This window comes from Mchenga conophoros, linkage group LG15 (genome assembly GCF_057382185.1).
Source record: "Mchenga conophoros isolate Kocher_MC1m ecotype Shallow Benthic linkage group LG15, M_conophoros_male_GT1.1, whole genome shotgun sequence".
Lineage (NCBI taxonomy): Eukaryota > Metazoa > Chordata > Actinopteri > Cichliformes > Cichlidae > Mchenga > Mchenga conophoros.
In genome coordinates, this window is record NC_140540.1 from 36,506,217 (window position 1) to 36,522,631 (window position 16,415).

Below are 16,415 nucleotides of genomic sequence, written 5' to 3' on the forward strand. Positions count from 1 at the left end.
AGCAATGCTTCAATGGAGAGAAGCCACTCCTCTGTAGAAAGTCTCCTCTTCCAAAAGGAAGGCCTTTTTTTAATCTGCAGGTCTTTCTGATTTTATCTTTAGTGTGAGGTTAAAAGGGCTCGTCTTTATAGCATTAACAGCTTCACGTGAAAACAGTTAAAGCTGCCTTTACACCAGGGTTGTGTTTCTTCCTCTGGACCGTTGCTGAAATGCCTCTTGATTTGATTTCAGTTTAAGTTCTGTTAGCAAAGTGCCCACAAGGCAAATACCTTATAAAACCTGTGTTCGATCAAGGCTCTGGTTATTGTTTAACCCTTTAGAGCCGATCGGAGCGGGAACGCTCTGTTATGCGTAACTATTTTTAAATCCCAGTAGCACTGCAACCACGTAAGCTAGCGCAAAAATTTTTTTTGCATATGAAACCGGAGGAGTTGTACTTACATCTGATGCCATCAGCTTGTCCTAGGTCACGGTTTCCTTCCACATAAAGCTTTGCAAAAACTGCATAAAAAGCGCTTGCAGGAACAAAAACATAATATTCCAGAAACACGCTTTACCGATCTGATCAGCTGTTCAAAACACTTCCTACGTTGGAATAGAGTCAGCGCGAACTTTTGCATTTCCGCCATTACCTGCCCGAAACCGGAAGTGACGTCATTTTCGCGGAAATGTAGTCTTTTTTGCGATCAGGGCCTCAGGGCCTATACTGCTCTTTTTAAAAGTTATCTTTGACTTTATGACTTTCTGTGTCGTTTCTGGGATTCTTAGGACTCATATTGCACTGCTGGAAATAGTTTATTTTGATGCATATGCTGCTTTTTTGCAAATTTGCAGTATAATATTTATTTTCATTTTTCCTGCAGTGTATAAAAATTGGTGTATTTCAAAAATAAAACTATGAAGACACTCAAAATAAATTTCCTGTGGTGGGAAACTATTTTGTGCAACTTTTTTGTATTTACAGTTTTGAGGGATAAGACTCTTAAATTTCTCTAACTACAAATATATGTTAAAAAATCAAAAACGATTTTCAATTTTTTTGTAGTTTATTGCACTTTTTTGCAATTTATGTAATTACTATGCACTTAATGAATACATATTATTAAAATCTGGGCTATAATGGTTGTATTGATGTATAGCAACTTGAAATGCTCCCAAAAATGGTTCCACAGCATGTAAAAATATAATATAAGCTCTGGCGGACTTGGTTCTATGGTAGGTCTTAAAGGGTTAAGAGACAAAAGCTAATGAAAGCCAGGTAAGGAAGAATGCTTTACTGCATGACACTGGAAAATACAATAGAAGCCATTCCCTGATTTATCACCGAGTTGGAGCAATGAATAGAAGATGTTAATGAAGGTCAAATGACAAAGCGCTTTCTCTGGGTTCATAGTGAGGTTGAGTCTATTAAATGGCCCCCACTATTACACATACTCCTCTCTCTATCGAGCTCTCTTTCTTTCTTTCTTTCTTTCTTTCTTTCTTTCTTTCTTTCTTTCTTTCTTTCTTTCTTTCTTTCTCTCTCTGTCTCTGTCTCTCTTTCTTTTTTCTTTCTTTTTCACACACACACACACGCACACACACACACACACACACGTCTTTAGCTTTCTACTGCTTAATGATCAGAGAACATTTATTTTGCACAGTGTATCCTGTTCTATTGGATAATGTTTTTGTAGAGTTCACACTTAATTAGCCTTTTTGGTCTCTACCCATCTCTAGAACATTAAATAAATCGGATGTGCTGTGCTGATATGCAAGCCTCCCAGGCAATCCTCTGGTGTATTTAATAGACTATTTATTTTTGATAATCAAGCATTAGAGAGTGGTGGTAATCCTGTTTCTCTTGGCGTGCTGCCTTTGTCTTCGAAAGGACAAATGAATTTGTTTAGCTCGTTAATTGATTTGAGTGATCCAAATCTCTGCGATTATTTGGACTTTTCTGATTTCACAGTCAGACTACCTGTAGATCTGATCCTCCAGCACTGTTGTTCTTAGTTTCAACAGCCTAACACATGATGTCTCATTTCCATGTGGTGGCTGAGCTTCACCGTCTGTGTGAATCTGAGGCTAGGCTGGCTCACATTAAAATGTGTGTGATGTGGTTTGAGCTTCTTGAAGTTGTACATTTTTGCACAGCTGGTGGTTTTACATGTCCGAGTTTAGTGCCTCGACACTTTGACATGTAAGACCACCTAGCTGTGGGCAGAAAAAGCTTTGTGTGTTTGGATCAAGCCTGTGACCTTATAGTTACAAGATATTCTGTCTAACTTCAGGCCACCCTGCTTCCTCTCTCGGATACAGTGCCTAAAGCAACATGCATCACTACTGAGCACTGCTGTGACACAACTCTGGTTGACTCTCCCCCCCAGCCACACCCTCTCACAACCACACTGATTCAAGTTACACCGGGCACCAACCTAAATGGGCTTAAATTTTTAATTTGTGCTGGAGAACAGAGATCACATCTTGGGAGGATAGCATATCTGTAATTTATTTAAGAACCCTGCAGAGGAAGAGTTATTTTGGAGGCACAACGCTTGAAGGGAAGCATCCGGGTGGATTTTTTTTTCTTTCAGCCCAAGGGGCTTGTAGGTAGACTCCACTCAGCAGTGACCTTCTCTCTGATGTGGAGGAGCAGAGAGAATGAACATTCTATTTATGTGCAAGTCCTCGGGTAAAATCTGTTGAGTGCAGAAACTATTTCTTCTCTATCCCAGGGAACAATAGAAGTGTTTTAATAATTAAAATGAAGTTTTGCTTAAAAATCCTTTTACATTTTACCAGAGTAAAATGATTCACCAGCTCTGTCACCCAGTTTGTCTCATCCTGACTTACCCTCTCCATCTGAAGACGTGGTTCTCTGAGGTGTGCAGGAAAAGAGTGCTTAACATCCCTCGGTCAAGTACGCACCCCTTCGCCTGCATGAAATAAAAGCTTTGTCACTTTTAATTAAACCAGGCCTGATTAGCGCCGACAGGTGTGGCAGGTGTTCTGTTTACTCATGCAGCAGGAACAAACATACCTGCTACAATCTACAGTAATTTATTAAAATCGCCATCAAAAGCTGCCAGCCACTTATACGCGCGAGTGCAGCAAATGCGTAAAAGTGGGGTAAAAGTGGTGGGGGCTGTGGAGGCTGGTGGCATGCTATCATGGAGTTCATCCTTAATGAGTGTGGATTAGCGGGGATGATCCAGGCTTTGCAAAACCCCTGGTCCAGGGCTGGTCAGCGTTTGTTGTGTGCAACTGTGCACGTATGAAGCTATTGGAGGTTTGGAAATCTGTCCCAGAATTCTCTACATTCATTTATAAATGCAAAATTACACCGTATAACCAAGTGTTTGTTTGTGTGTGTGTGTCTGTGTATTGATTAATATCTCTCTGCAGTGACTTATGTATTTAATTATTTTGGAGGGGACAACATTAGCTTTTTTTTAAAAGATAATTTTAGTTTGTTTTTTACTGCACAGTGTTTTTGGTGAAACGTCTTCAAGAAAGAAGTCCAGTTGCTGTTCTTTCCAAGCTCCTTATAATACCATGACCTGCATGAGCGAGAACCTACACAGACTTACTGTTTGTGGATTATTTCATGCTTGGACTGCACAGAGTTTCTTGATGCTTTGTTGACAATACTTTTACCTTTGGGCATGAATCTTTGAGTGTGTTTGTGGTCAGGGCACAAATTATGCTGCTTAGGGTTCAAGGATCCTTGGGACCGTAGCATCACCGGTTTGAATTTGCATGCTGAGCAGCATCTTTTGTGGAGGGGATGTGAATTGAGGTTGAAAAATTAATTAATTAATTAATAAACACATCAGTAGCAACTAGTGATGTTTTTATTCCCTTGAACTCTGTTTGCTAGATTTACTGAAGTGAGAAAGTAGATTGGTTTTATGAGCTGAGGATTTACATGGAAGACACGTTTAAGTAGAAAAGTACAGAACTGACCGAGTCAGAGAAAACCAAAAACATCCTACTGTAACACTAAGTGCTAAATGAGATGGCAGGCCCATATTGTTGTCCTTCAGGAAGTTATTATTTTCACACTGGTACTGAAGCTTTGCCCTCTCTAAATGTAATGACTGATGCCCTAGTTTTGCCTGCAAGGTCAAGTTAACAAGCTGACATTTCAGACACCCCGCCTGGTTTAATGACGGCCATCTCTTTGCAGCCAATGGCTAATCTGAAGATTTGCAGCGAACACATAAAGACGCTACAGTGATATGTTTGCTGTCACGGTGAAATATGGGCAATTGTCACAAAATAGCAAAGCCATTCGTCTACTCAACCACGGACCTCTCCTGTCACGAATACACACAAAGTGCATACACTGCAGTGTACAAAATGGAAATCAGATAGTCAGACAATAATTTGAGTAGAGCCATAAACATGTGGCCCGGGAGATGAATTATAATAATTAATCCACTGTGTCCATTCCCAACCACCCCTCGCTCTAACTCTCCGCAAATTCACCACATGCGCACGAACAATACACACTCCAAACCTCTCCACCCCCCGCCTCCTCCCCCAGCCATTCAGGCTCGGGAACACAGCTGTGACCACCTCGGCGCCTTTCCAACCCAGTGTCACCAACGTTTCTATCGAAGGACATTGAAGGGGACTTAGTCTGTCTCTCTCCCTATTAAACCCGCCTGCACCTTCACAATAGAACACGCTTTACTTTATCATGCCCATCATATCATGAAGCATTAACATGGGGGCCTACAATAACATTATTTATAGAGGCGTTAATATTAATATCGACCTGTGTGCTGTCAGTTGGCCTGATTTACTGAGCGCTGGAATGCCGAGCCATGTAGAGGTGGCAGGTGGACTAATTGAATATCAGTCACTGCACACAGCATGCCAATAGACACATTTGCTGCTGGACATACACACACGATTCACAATTGTCCAGTGTGCAAAACCAAAAAGAAAAAAAAATTAAATGACAAGAAGATTTAAGTGCATGAATGCACTGCCAGCTCAAAGAAGCACAGAGCACTTCTGTGTGTGCATAAGACGGTTCACCTCATAGACTTTCTAACCCATGTTACACGGCAGCAATTATGACTGGGGATCTGCTGTGAACGTGTAAGTATATTGGACTCTGTTGTACTTATCTGCTCAAAACAGACTCTGCTAATGAAACTTCACTCAGAGTGGCTCGTAGCCTCGTAGCCGGAGTGTTTCATCACAGAATTGTGTTGTCTGAGTGTGAGAAGGTTTTCTGACAGAGCACAAAGGTACAGGATTAGTTAGAAGCCATGGAGAATAATGAGGCTTTCGGGGGGAATCTGTCTTGTTTAGTGTGTTCTGTTTGTTTTGAAAGAAACCTCTCGCAAACTTTATTGAATTTGAGGCACTGTGACAAACATGCTGATCAAAGTGTTTTAGAGGGAACCGATTTTCCTTAATAAAACCATTAAATTGCACTTTTAAACCACTGCCAAGCTAATTTCCTCAAAGTTTTCTGGTGGTGATGAGTGAGAAGAGGGTTTTTTTTAAACTATATTATGGACACATCACAGTTCTGTATGCAACCTGTATGCAAAGGTACAGCCTATTTAGCACCAATAGTATTACCCAATCAACAGTGAGCAAGCTTTAGCCACATGCAGATAAACAGCCCATCATAGAAAAGACATTTGCTACGGTGCAATGTCAGAACCACTGGGTAATGGTGGAAACAGACTTAGCTTTCTAAAAAATTATTTTTTATTTTATATCCTCATCTATATTTTTATAGATGCCTTGAGCACAACGCAGAAAGTCTTGGCCTGGCTGTCCCTGGGGGGATAAGTCATCAGATGATAGCCAGTGGGTTCCTAGACACAGTACACTAGCACATGGTCATTTTCATTCTTTGTCGTTCATTATTAACATCCTAGAATAGAGAATTTGATGTAATAAAATAAGGAAGGCAGGCAGTTATTAAACTTCATGTGTTAGTTTTTCAGAGCTCGAGTCCAAAGCATGTTTGAGCTGGTATCTGCCTACTTTGCTGAAAGGTTTTGAAATCCAGCAGTGCTTCCCAGATTTATAATTTCTCCTGTATTTTTCTATTTAACCAGTACTTTTAATGAGTGGTCAGACTTAGACTTTCTCAAGGACATCATATTCAGAAACACAAGCATGCTGACAACTACATGTTATGACTATATAAAAACCTATTCGACGCACTATAACTGGATTGAGAACAATAGCGAATTTATCTTTGCGGCAAGGTCAAGAAGCCTACATAAATCAGTTAAAAAGGAATACACCCGGGGGGGGGGGAGCATCCATTTTTAAGTGGGATATGAACTTTAACTAAAAATTGGTTGTTTCAAATGACAAAATATTCTCATGGAATTTGAAAATGAGTCCTTTCTTTAAGAGGAAGCTGCCCACTGGCTGTGTCTCTCTGTCAATTTTGTCTTATTGTAATAAAATGATCATAGGAACAACAACAGAAGCTAGGTTTGTAATGTTAGCACCCGTGTGTCACGGTCCGCTGTGACGGACCGAGTGGAGAATGCGTGTAATGAACCCAGGTGCGTACACAAGTGAGCAGACGGGAGTGAGCTTTAACAGAAGGCGAGCCTTTTATTGTGGCTGGTAACACAAGAGAAACAAACAAGAATAAGGGCAGCACAAAAGCAATAACTAAACAGAAACCTAAACTGGGAATGAACTAAGGTAAGGCTATGACTTAGAATACAACAGACCGGGCATGGAAACACGGAGGGTGGGAACACAGCTGACACACATGAACCTAACGACAGGACAGGAGGAGTGAAACTGAATACACTGACAGTGAATACAGACTTTCAAAGTAAAACAGGAAACATGGAGATTAGACATGACACATGAACCGGGGAGACTTGGTACAGGGGAAGATGACATAAACAACTAAGGAACAAAACTAAACTGCAGTCTAGAAATTAACTAGGTGAACTAAGCTAGGTGCAAATGAATACAGAAGATATATGGAACTCAAATACTGGGTCGCTTGACCCAGGACCATGACACCGTGTCTGTAATCTTTTGACAAACTTTTGAGGGAGGAAAAAGCTTATAATATCCAATTCCACATCACTTCTATAAAGCTTGAGTTTAGGCTCCAGTGTGTTAAAGTCTTATTTTGTCAGCACATCTTTTGAGAAGTAGCTGAGAGCAGATCTAAAGTTGGATTTCAAACACCTGTGGCATATCATTTGAGAAGTGTGTACTGTGGGAGAACCACTAGAAGTTCAAATCAGTCAATCAGTCACATAGAAGCTGCTCTTTTAGTTTCCTCATTTCCCTTGACTTCTCTCCGTTCAACCCTTTGTTTTTTCATCTGATCTCACCTTACTCCTCCTTTCACTATCTGACTTGATCCTCCACCTTAGTCCCCTTCTCCACCCGTTCTCATCTCCCTTGACCGATACCATTCTATTGATTACATCAACTTAACCCCTCACACGTTTGCCATTCTTTCTCTTCACGCCATTTGTCTTCTCCTTTCTGTTTTCTTTTCCTTACCCAGCGAAGATCTGATTTTTAGTCTTTTAATACCTGGAGGACAATGGAGGCAGAGGAGGTGGGTGGCTGAGTGTAAGGTGAGGAAAGAGAGACATCAGGTGCTGCCATAGCAACATAATTTTTTCATTCAGAGAAAAATATAGTCTTTACTTTTGTGACATGGAAGTAGAAATTGTGTTGACATTTCATCATCTGGTTGAGGTGTGTGCTTTTTTATTTTACTTTTCAAGAAGCATACCTGTTGACATTTGCAAAGAGTAGGTCGTCCTTGTATTTTTCTTCTTTTTGTGTTGCCATTTTTTTTATTTTCATGTGGATGCTTAGAGCCTCCCAGTTCCTTGTTCTTCTATTCTGAATGCACCCTATGTGACCACATTGCTGGAAAGAAACCACATATACCCATTTCTGAGCATGCATGTTTTCATTTCCCAATTTGCCATGCACCATGATGCTCGGCCATCTGTCTCAGCACGGTGACTAAATTCAATGCCAATATGTTGCAGGGTCATGAGAAAACAAACCGGAGCTGCTTTCCACATGATTGGACAAAGCGTAACTTAACCCATGTTGTGTAGCAAAAACAAAACCAAAAAAAAAGAAAAAGAATCAATCAGAGAGTTGCGCTCTCACTTAGAGCATGCAATTGTTAAGATGGTAGGCAAGATTCCCACTTTCTTGGATGTTGACTTTGAATGTATTTTAGCTCCCATGCTATACAACTAGCTCTTCATTCTGGCTGATTAATGGCAACTTGCCCGGTCAAGGGAGTGTCTCATGCAATGTAGGAAGCGGTAGTGCAACAGCGTGTGTGCAGTGAATAAATGCTGTACATTAAACAAATTCCCCCGCGCTCGTCTTGGCAGCCAGGCGTGTGGGAGTATTGCAGAATTTGGCCTCACATTTTTTTTCCAAGTGACACACAGGAGTGTATGCTCATGTGTGGAAACAGCCATATTTATTGTATATGTGACTTTTTGCCCCCAGAAAATCACTAAAACTATGCTATGTACTTGTTTTCAAGCCCATTCTGTGAAGCGCTTTGCACTCTTTCTGATATGCATGGCCACACAAACACATTACAGTTTCTCAGTATCATCTGAAAAAAAATTTCTTTACACACACATCCAATTTCTACTCTCCCTTGTGCTGTAGTTAGTATACCAGGGACTCCTACTGCAGCTAGCCTGTTAGTTGACACTGATTGGCCAGTGAGGGCCAGCCTGACCCCGGTGGCCTGTCAGAATGAAGGATCATGTTGACGGTCAGCCGTCAAGGTAATAAAGCCCACAGAGGATGCTTGGAGATTGTCTACAGGCAGCGCCCAGTTCGTGAGACAGTGGGGGAGGAGGAGAGAAGTCAATAACATCAGGATGAGGACAAATAGTAGTCAGTGGAAATTTGGTATCCTTTCTTTTGAAAAAAAATGTACAAAGTTGTCAGATCAACAGAAAGTTTTGAGAGGACTCTGAGTGAGTAAATTACACAAAGGACTAACACTTCTAAATATAATTTATAGTACTGTTCCATTTCAGCATCATGCCTCGATCACAGGTATATTTATATTGTAGTACAGTTGATAATCAGATGACCTCTGATTCTAGTAGCTGCTATTAACATTCAGTCAATGATATCAACCAGATCCAATACAATTACTTTTAATAAGTAATCGTATTGTAACTTATTTACTACCAGGTGAAAATAATTTGTTACATTGATTTCACTTTACTCTGAAACTTAGCCTATAATTAGTAGTTAACAATATGTACTTTAGTCTGCAGTCCCACACAACGATCCTAATGAGATCCTAATGAGAACGTACAGACGATCGTTCGTTTAAAATGTGCTGAAGTGTGAACACAAAGCAAAGCGATTGCCACTGCAATTTCTCCATAGAAACATGTAGAGGCAGAAATGGAGAATCCTGAGTCTTGTCACTGTTACCTGTTGAAGATCCGGCTCTGGCTGCTGGGCTGAGATCGCCATAAAACTTAACTTTAAAATCACTCTAGGTTCTTCACCGACTTTGAGCTAGCATGCTGTCTATAAAGTTGATTGCAAAGATTCAGTGCTGTGTTAGCACTGTAATGCAGTTACTTCTGTCCTGGACACAACTGGCACTTTACAGTCACACTCTTGTCCTTTTGTGCAACGCTACTCCTCAAAAGCTGCAGATTTTCCTAGTCCCTGCACTGAAATCAGCTGATTGACAGGGAGCAAAGAGAATAGCCTTTTTTTGTTCTTTTGTTTTTGTCTTTGTAACCCAAGTAACAGCACAATTGAATCTGTAATGTATCCTTAAAGTGCTATTATTAATCAATTATACCCAACAAAGAGAGTGACACTGATAAACATGGTACAAAACTACTGCTGAAGTGCATTTGGAGAAGCTGTCCACATAGGACTTGCTATATCCACATGATATTGATCATGCCCATGTCGTGCTGTTCTTAATGATATTCATGTTGTTAGCTGAAAGAAGTCTCTACCCACGGGGTAATGATGAGCTCCTCTGACTTCTCACTTGAGATAACCTTCCTCAGCTGCTCAGTGGAAGTTCCTTAGGGTGGACTTACCCATATGGAAAAGAAATAGTAAAAACTTATATGTGAATACTCATGAAAGTGGCCACTTTCATGAGTAAATCATATAAGGCTTACATGATTTACTCATGAAAGTGGCCACTTTCTCATTACTTTCATACATTGTTTTAGTAAGTATCCAAAACATACAAGTTTCATCATATAATTTTTCAAGGGATCTTATGTCTGTTTTCACTCTTATATGCTTTTCATAGAAGTTTCACACAAGACAGATACAAACTTTATAAGATTGATATATATCTTTTCCATATGGGTATTGCTACCCACAGCTGCAGACCTGGCTGAGAGTAGACTGAATATCGAGTGAGGCTACATACAGTGAGGCCTCCAAATACAAAGAAACTCACAAAAGCACAAAACTAAAAATACATGTCAATATACGGTATGCACATTTAATATATATATATATATATATATATATATATATATATATATATATATTTAAGTAGCCGAATATTACAAACACAAAAATTGTTCATCAGACACACAAAAATGAGAATGAATCCCTACAATTACATTTCATATTAAGACCATCAACTTATTCCATAAATGCAGTAGCCTGTTGTGCACGAGTGAATATCAAAACAAGTATCAATCAAATTCGCACATGCATGCACCCACAGATTTGGACCAGGCTCATTAGAGATGTGAAGGAGAAAATGATCAAGAGAAGCCAGGAGGGACTTCATGCAGATTTGCACTCCATAGCTCTCAGGCAATCAGCAGCAAGCCTCCTCCTCGCCCGAGAACTGCCGTCCTGTGGTCACAAAAGGCCAAGAAGGGAGAGCAAGAGAAACTCATCACAGCATTTGTTGAATCCCCCCACCCACCACTTGAGGAGGTTGTTCATTTAGTAGTCCCTTTCATTAATGTTTCTCTGTCATTTTCCCTCTCTCTCTTTCCATCTACTTTAAAGGTACGAGCGAGTGAGTTGTAAGAAGCAGAAGAAGAAAAAGAAGCCACTGGAGCAGCTGAAGATATGAGGCTAAAAAGGTTTTGAAAACAACCCAGTGGTAAGTGGGCCCCTAAATTTTTGCACAGTGCACCGCCATTTTAGATGGAGCAATTATGTTTCCAGAAGCTGCCTCGCACCCTGCATAATAACTGATTTTACACTGGTGGGCACAAATTCATGCTTTCTAAATCCTTTTTCTTTTTGTTCTGCTACATCCTTCATCCACGTGTTCCTACCTTTCACTGCTTTTCTGTCTTCTTCTGCTTTTGCATACAAATCTCTGATAGTCACAGTGTCCCATAATCCCACGTGAATACGTTTTTCCCATTCATGTCCCTCTTGTCATTTTTTTAACCACTGCAGATATACACATTCTAGTTTGCTGGTGCCGTGTTGTTTACTATGTTTCGAACTAACAATTATCACTCAAAAAGCAAGGCTACGGCAAATTAACCTAACGGCCTAATTGAAAAAGATAATAGGTAATTTTTTTCTTGTTGTCTTTAATAGATAACCAAGCAGAGCAAAGGAAGCAGTTAATCAAAACTATAGAATATCTAATGATGTTTAATTAAGCAAATCGGGGCGCAGTATTGCCCGTTTATTTTGCACGCAGTCACATGCACAAGTGCAAGTTTATTGAAGTTTGGTTCAACTCCAACTCCAGTGTTTTTGTTTCCACGTCCTAATGACACAATAAACTGTCATCTTTCTTCACGCTTTGGGTGCACCCTGCGCTAAGCTCATCCATCCATGCTGACAGCCGTGCTAAGGCTGAGAGAGATATCATCTACCTGTCACTGCAGACTGGCACTGAGGAGCTTCTTCTCTACTTCTGCAGTTCTTTTCATTCAGCGAACGGCGCTGGTGACTTTCAGATCTGGAAGCTATTGCGCATCAATTTAGACATGTAATGTACCCTCCTGAATGGGGTTTATTTACAGGCTCATTCACTGCTCCACTTTGCTGCAGAATTCATCTGAAATGGTTTCTGCATGCATTTTTCAGTGAAACTTATGTTCCTACTGTACAGAGTTTCCTCGTGATTATAGATTTCATCCCCTTTAATTAAAGGTAACGCCTGCATTTAATTCTAATTGCATAATTTTCTGTATTCTTGTTACAAGATGTCTTTGAAGGAAATTAGGAATATTGTGATAGCACATTTAGCAAATACACAGAGTGGCTGAGAAAAACAACAACAACAGCACACTAAGCAAAGTGGTAGTTAGAGTCATTAATAAGTCGGTCTTTCCACATCTCAGCTGCAGGCCGCAGACCGTTTTTTCCCCAATTTTAACAAATTCAGAGGACTTTCTTACAAACGGTTACAGTATATTTTAAAAGGCTGAACATTAGGCTGTTTTTACATACTGCTCTTGGGGTGTAATATCACCATTTATTGAATTCTAACTGTACACGATCCACCACCCTATGTCTCAAGATGTTCATATTATCCATTCAAATATTGCAGCAGTAGGAAAAAATTTAAAAAGTCCCCCAGCTTAGTTATGAAACTCCCTCATCTCTATTGCTCCAGTCAGGGAATAGTTTAATTTCAAGTTGATAGATCAAATGTAGGTGACTCCACAGACATTACATACACTGCACACCACATTCTTATTTCCATATCATCGCCTGATTATTAGTGCTGCTGGCAGAGCAGAAGACATGCAGAAACTGTGAATGAATATGAACAAATGGGTGTCAGAGCACATGCAAGCCCAGACATAACCCTCGTCATATGCACAGGGACCCCTGCTTCTTGTCACCTTGCTGCCAGAGGCCACCAGCCTCATTAACAGCTGTATTTGGTATACTAAACCACGATGAGAGTGAAGTCTCGCTGCCCTGCTTCGTTCGACTGCAGAAAAGGTTCTGGAGGCAAGATGGCACATCTGGATCCCCCACTGTGGGCTCAACAAGCTGAAAACTGAGAGCGCGACAACAGTGTGTATCGACGTTAGATCCACTGACTGTGCCATTTGACAATCAGCAAAACAAAAAACTGTATTTTAAAACATGTCCTCTGTGAATTAGTAGTTAGTTGAAAATTGCATTGATCTAATGGTCTTCCTCATGTTTCAGCTTCCTGCATCAACCATGCATCTATGTGGCTAAATGAAGGCATGAGTCAAAAACTAAGTCCAATCAAATTGCTGACCTTTCTGTGTTGGCGTTATTATTATTGATTACTTAAAATCGATTTAAAAGATTGGGAGCATCAATGAAAGAAAGCTGGAAAAAAACAAGCAGCAGCTAAATACGAAAAGAAATCAGCAACTGTTACATTGTCCAGTAAAACAGGTCTAATCTCATCATTACTTTCAGTCTGAAATGTTTTGTTTTGCTCCCATGAACTGGTTGGTACCAGAAGGACTGAGTCGATTCCAGTATTGATGTTTGGAAAGTGTTCACTAAAGAAATAATACAATATTTCTTATGTGATTTTTTTTTTTTTTTGAATGAGTAAATAAATCATCTTCTGAATGAGTTGCTCCTCTTCCACGGACAGCTGCAGTGACAGGTAGCCATGCTAATATAAATTTGGGGGAATAGGATGTTCAGAGGAGAGCAGCTCTGTTCACAGTTTGGAAATGATTTGACAATTCATTTACTGTTGTGAGCTTTTCAGTTATGACACTGCTGAGTACAAGGACACTACACTTTTCCTATTACCCTTGTCATAACTAAAAATAACACCTTAAATTGCAGAGAAATCCCAAAAGTGAAAATTCAGTTATGAAACTAAGATGTTTTAGATTTTATTAACTAAAATTAGACTATTTTTACTACTGATTACAGTCCTTTTAGTCTTTTGTCTTGTTAGTGCTATATATAATGTGTTTCACACTTCAACAGTATAAGCACACGATGGGCCTGGATACATGTTTACAAAGTAATTGTGAAAGGTTTATGATGCTGTGAGAAACCAGGACAATGCAGTGATTGACGTGCTTCAAGTCTTTCATAAACCAAATCTCATTTTTAAGCCTCCAGGGAAAATGGCCTTAAAAATGAAAAGCCATTTTATTTTGCCTAGTAAGCATCTAACTGGACAAAATAGCTATTTGTTTTCACAGCTGCAAAACACTTCAGTTTGATTTCATTTGAACAAAGACGGGCACTGTGGGCCACCAGTGGGGCCACTTTGGCTAAAACTGCATGATCAACAGCAGCTATTTGCCCAAATTGGATGCGGCGTCTTTCGTTTAATTTTTGACATCTATTTCAGTTCACTGTTTTAAGTGTTTCGGTAATGGCTTGGCTGCGTTGCCGATTCAGTTGCCTTCCTCAGCAGGAGGGAGATGTGAGCTCCTCTAAGTGTACCTGAATTGGACAAATCCATAAGGCCTTTGCACCTGAATGAGCAGACAACAGCAACTGTTGGCTGAGCTTTAAAGACAGTTTCGAAGGAAAAGAGAGCAGTAGCTCTTAAGTGGCTCCTAGGATGTTAGCGGCACAATTAAACAAAGCTCTGCTAATCTTTACAGCTGGCGTCAAGAGGCACTGTGTTCTCTCAGAGCAGTGTTATCCGTAGCGTGGCACTGGTAGTCTGACAGGCTGGATAATGTGCCCTTCTGCCACCATCCTCTTCACAGCAGTGCTTTTACTACACAATTACTGTACTAGCAACAACCCTAATATACATCATAAAGAGTGGACCAAAAAATGCAGTGATGAATTAGCATCATTCAATTATGCACGCTATACACCCAGTTATTTGTTGCGGCATTTAAAGAAATGTAAATTGACCTCGAGTTTTTTAGGCAATGAATCTGATTATGCTAGCACGTGTAATTTCATGGTATTTGGAAATGAAGGATGTTTTACTATATATTCTCTCCTCAGAGTGATGATGTGAAACTATGCAGTGTGGTGCATTTTAATAAAGGTCCTCTCTGAAACTCGTTAAGCTTAATTTCTTTCATCGCTCAATCATCAGCTCTGTCACAAGTTCTGGCAACCTGTTATGCTGAGTTTGGCTTCATAATTATGCAGCATTTCATACGTCCCCCGTGGCTTTGAATCTATACGCACTCAAAACTTAAGTGTCTCTCGTGATTTGCCAAACTGTGTAACAAAACTTAAACGAAGCTGATGGAAGAGAACAAACAACCTGCTGATATGAAACAAAGAAAATGGATATACAATTTAGGGTGGGGATGGAGAGATGCTATCTAGGTCTATTAATGCAGTCATTGCACTGTTGCCCCAGGATATAGAGCCTAATCCAGAGGAGTGCAAGTGAATGGGACTATGGCTCGGACTTGCCAGACCTACTTAGGTTCTGGTTGAGAGCACAGTGCTGTGTGGGCGAATCTATTCTGTCCTAGGCAGGGCACAGCATAAACATTGCCCAGGGAATGCAGGCAAGCAAGCAGGCAGGCATGCAAGCAGTCAAGCGGACAAGAGTAAAACTATAAGGATGGTTGCCTTTAATTTCCTTTCTACTGACTCCTCTCAATTGTCCGGGCCTGAGAGCAAGAGAGGGGAAAGAGAGAACAGTGTGTCCATATGAGTGGAAATTACCTGTAGTAAAACCTTTTTTTCTCAGGCCTCCCTCACTAAAGTGTTTACTCTTATCCACCCTTTCCCTCTCAAATACTCTGACACGTGCATGCATGCGCACACACTCTGCTCTGATTCATCCAGTCGCTACCGTGAAGCAATGACTTGCCTGCTCACTTACTGTCTTAAAGTTATTTGCGTTTGGTCCATAGCACTCTGGCACTCTGACCTTCTGCCCCTGCATGTAAACAGAGTACCACTGCTCTCCCATCCACCACCCTGCCACTGCCATCCCCCACCTTCCACTACCAAATAAGGAAGACACAGCCACTGAGAGCCACCAAGTCGGTCAGTAAGCCCACTGAGAAGGCCATTAGAGAGCCAGCAAGCCAGCGGAGAGGTTGGTAGAAAACCACCTCTGGCATCACTCATCACTACTGGCCTCTATGGCTTTACCCGCCTCTCTGCGGTTTAGAAATACACACACACTTATACACAAACACTCCCTGAAAGGTACACACATGCACTGTGACCTGAAAGCATTAAAAGCAGTCAAATACAGTACCCTCTGTACAGTGGTGCATACTGAAAGGCACATGCAAACACAGCACACAAAAATATCATTCAGTATAGATACAAATGAAATATACCCAGTGAACTACACATACACAGAGTAATGATATATTACTTCATTAAAAGTATGCCTACATACAACATAAATTATCAAATGGGTTCTCTCTGCAAGGCCTTCCTTTAAACAATCAAAGATGTGTTTTGAGATGTATATGGGCTATATTATTAAAGGTACTTGTGTATGCCAGCACAAAAACACTAAA

General features: G+C 40.5%; 1 protein-coding gene across 7 annotated transcripts in view; it reads left to right on the top strand.

Moving 5' to 3' along the window:
• The window catches only part of ptprsa (protein tyrosine phosphatase receptor type Sa), a 231,936-nt gene that overhangs the window by 31,705 nt on the left and 183,816 nt on the right, over positions 1 to 16,415 (top strand). For all 7 annotated transcript variants that reach the window (XM_085246290.1, XM_085246284.1, XM_085246287.1 and 4 more), the window contains exon 2: positions 11,029 to 11,125. The gene's annotated coding sequence lies outside the window, so the exon portion shown is untranslated. The remainder of the gene's footprint in view (positions 1 to 11,028; positions 11,126 to 16,415) is intronic.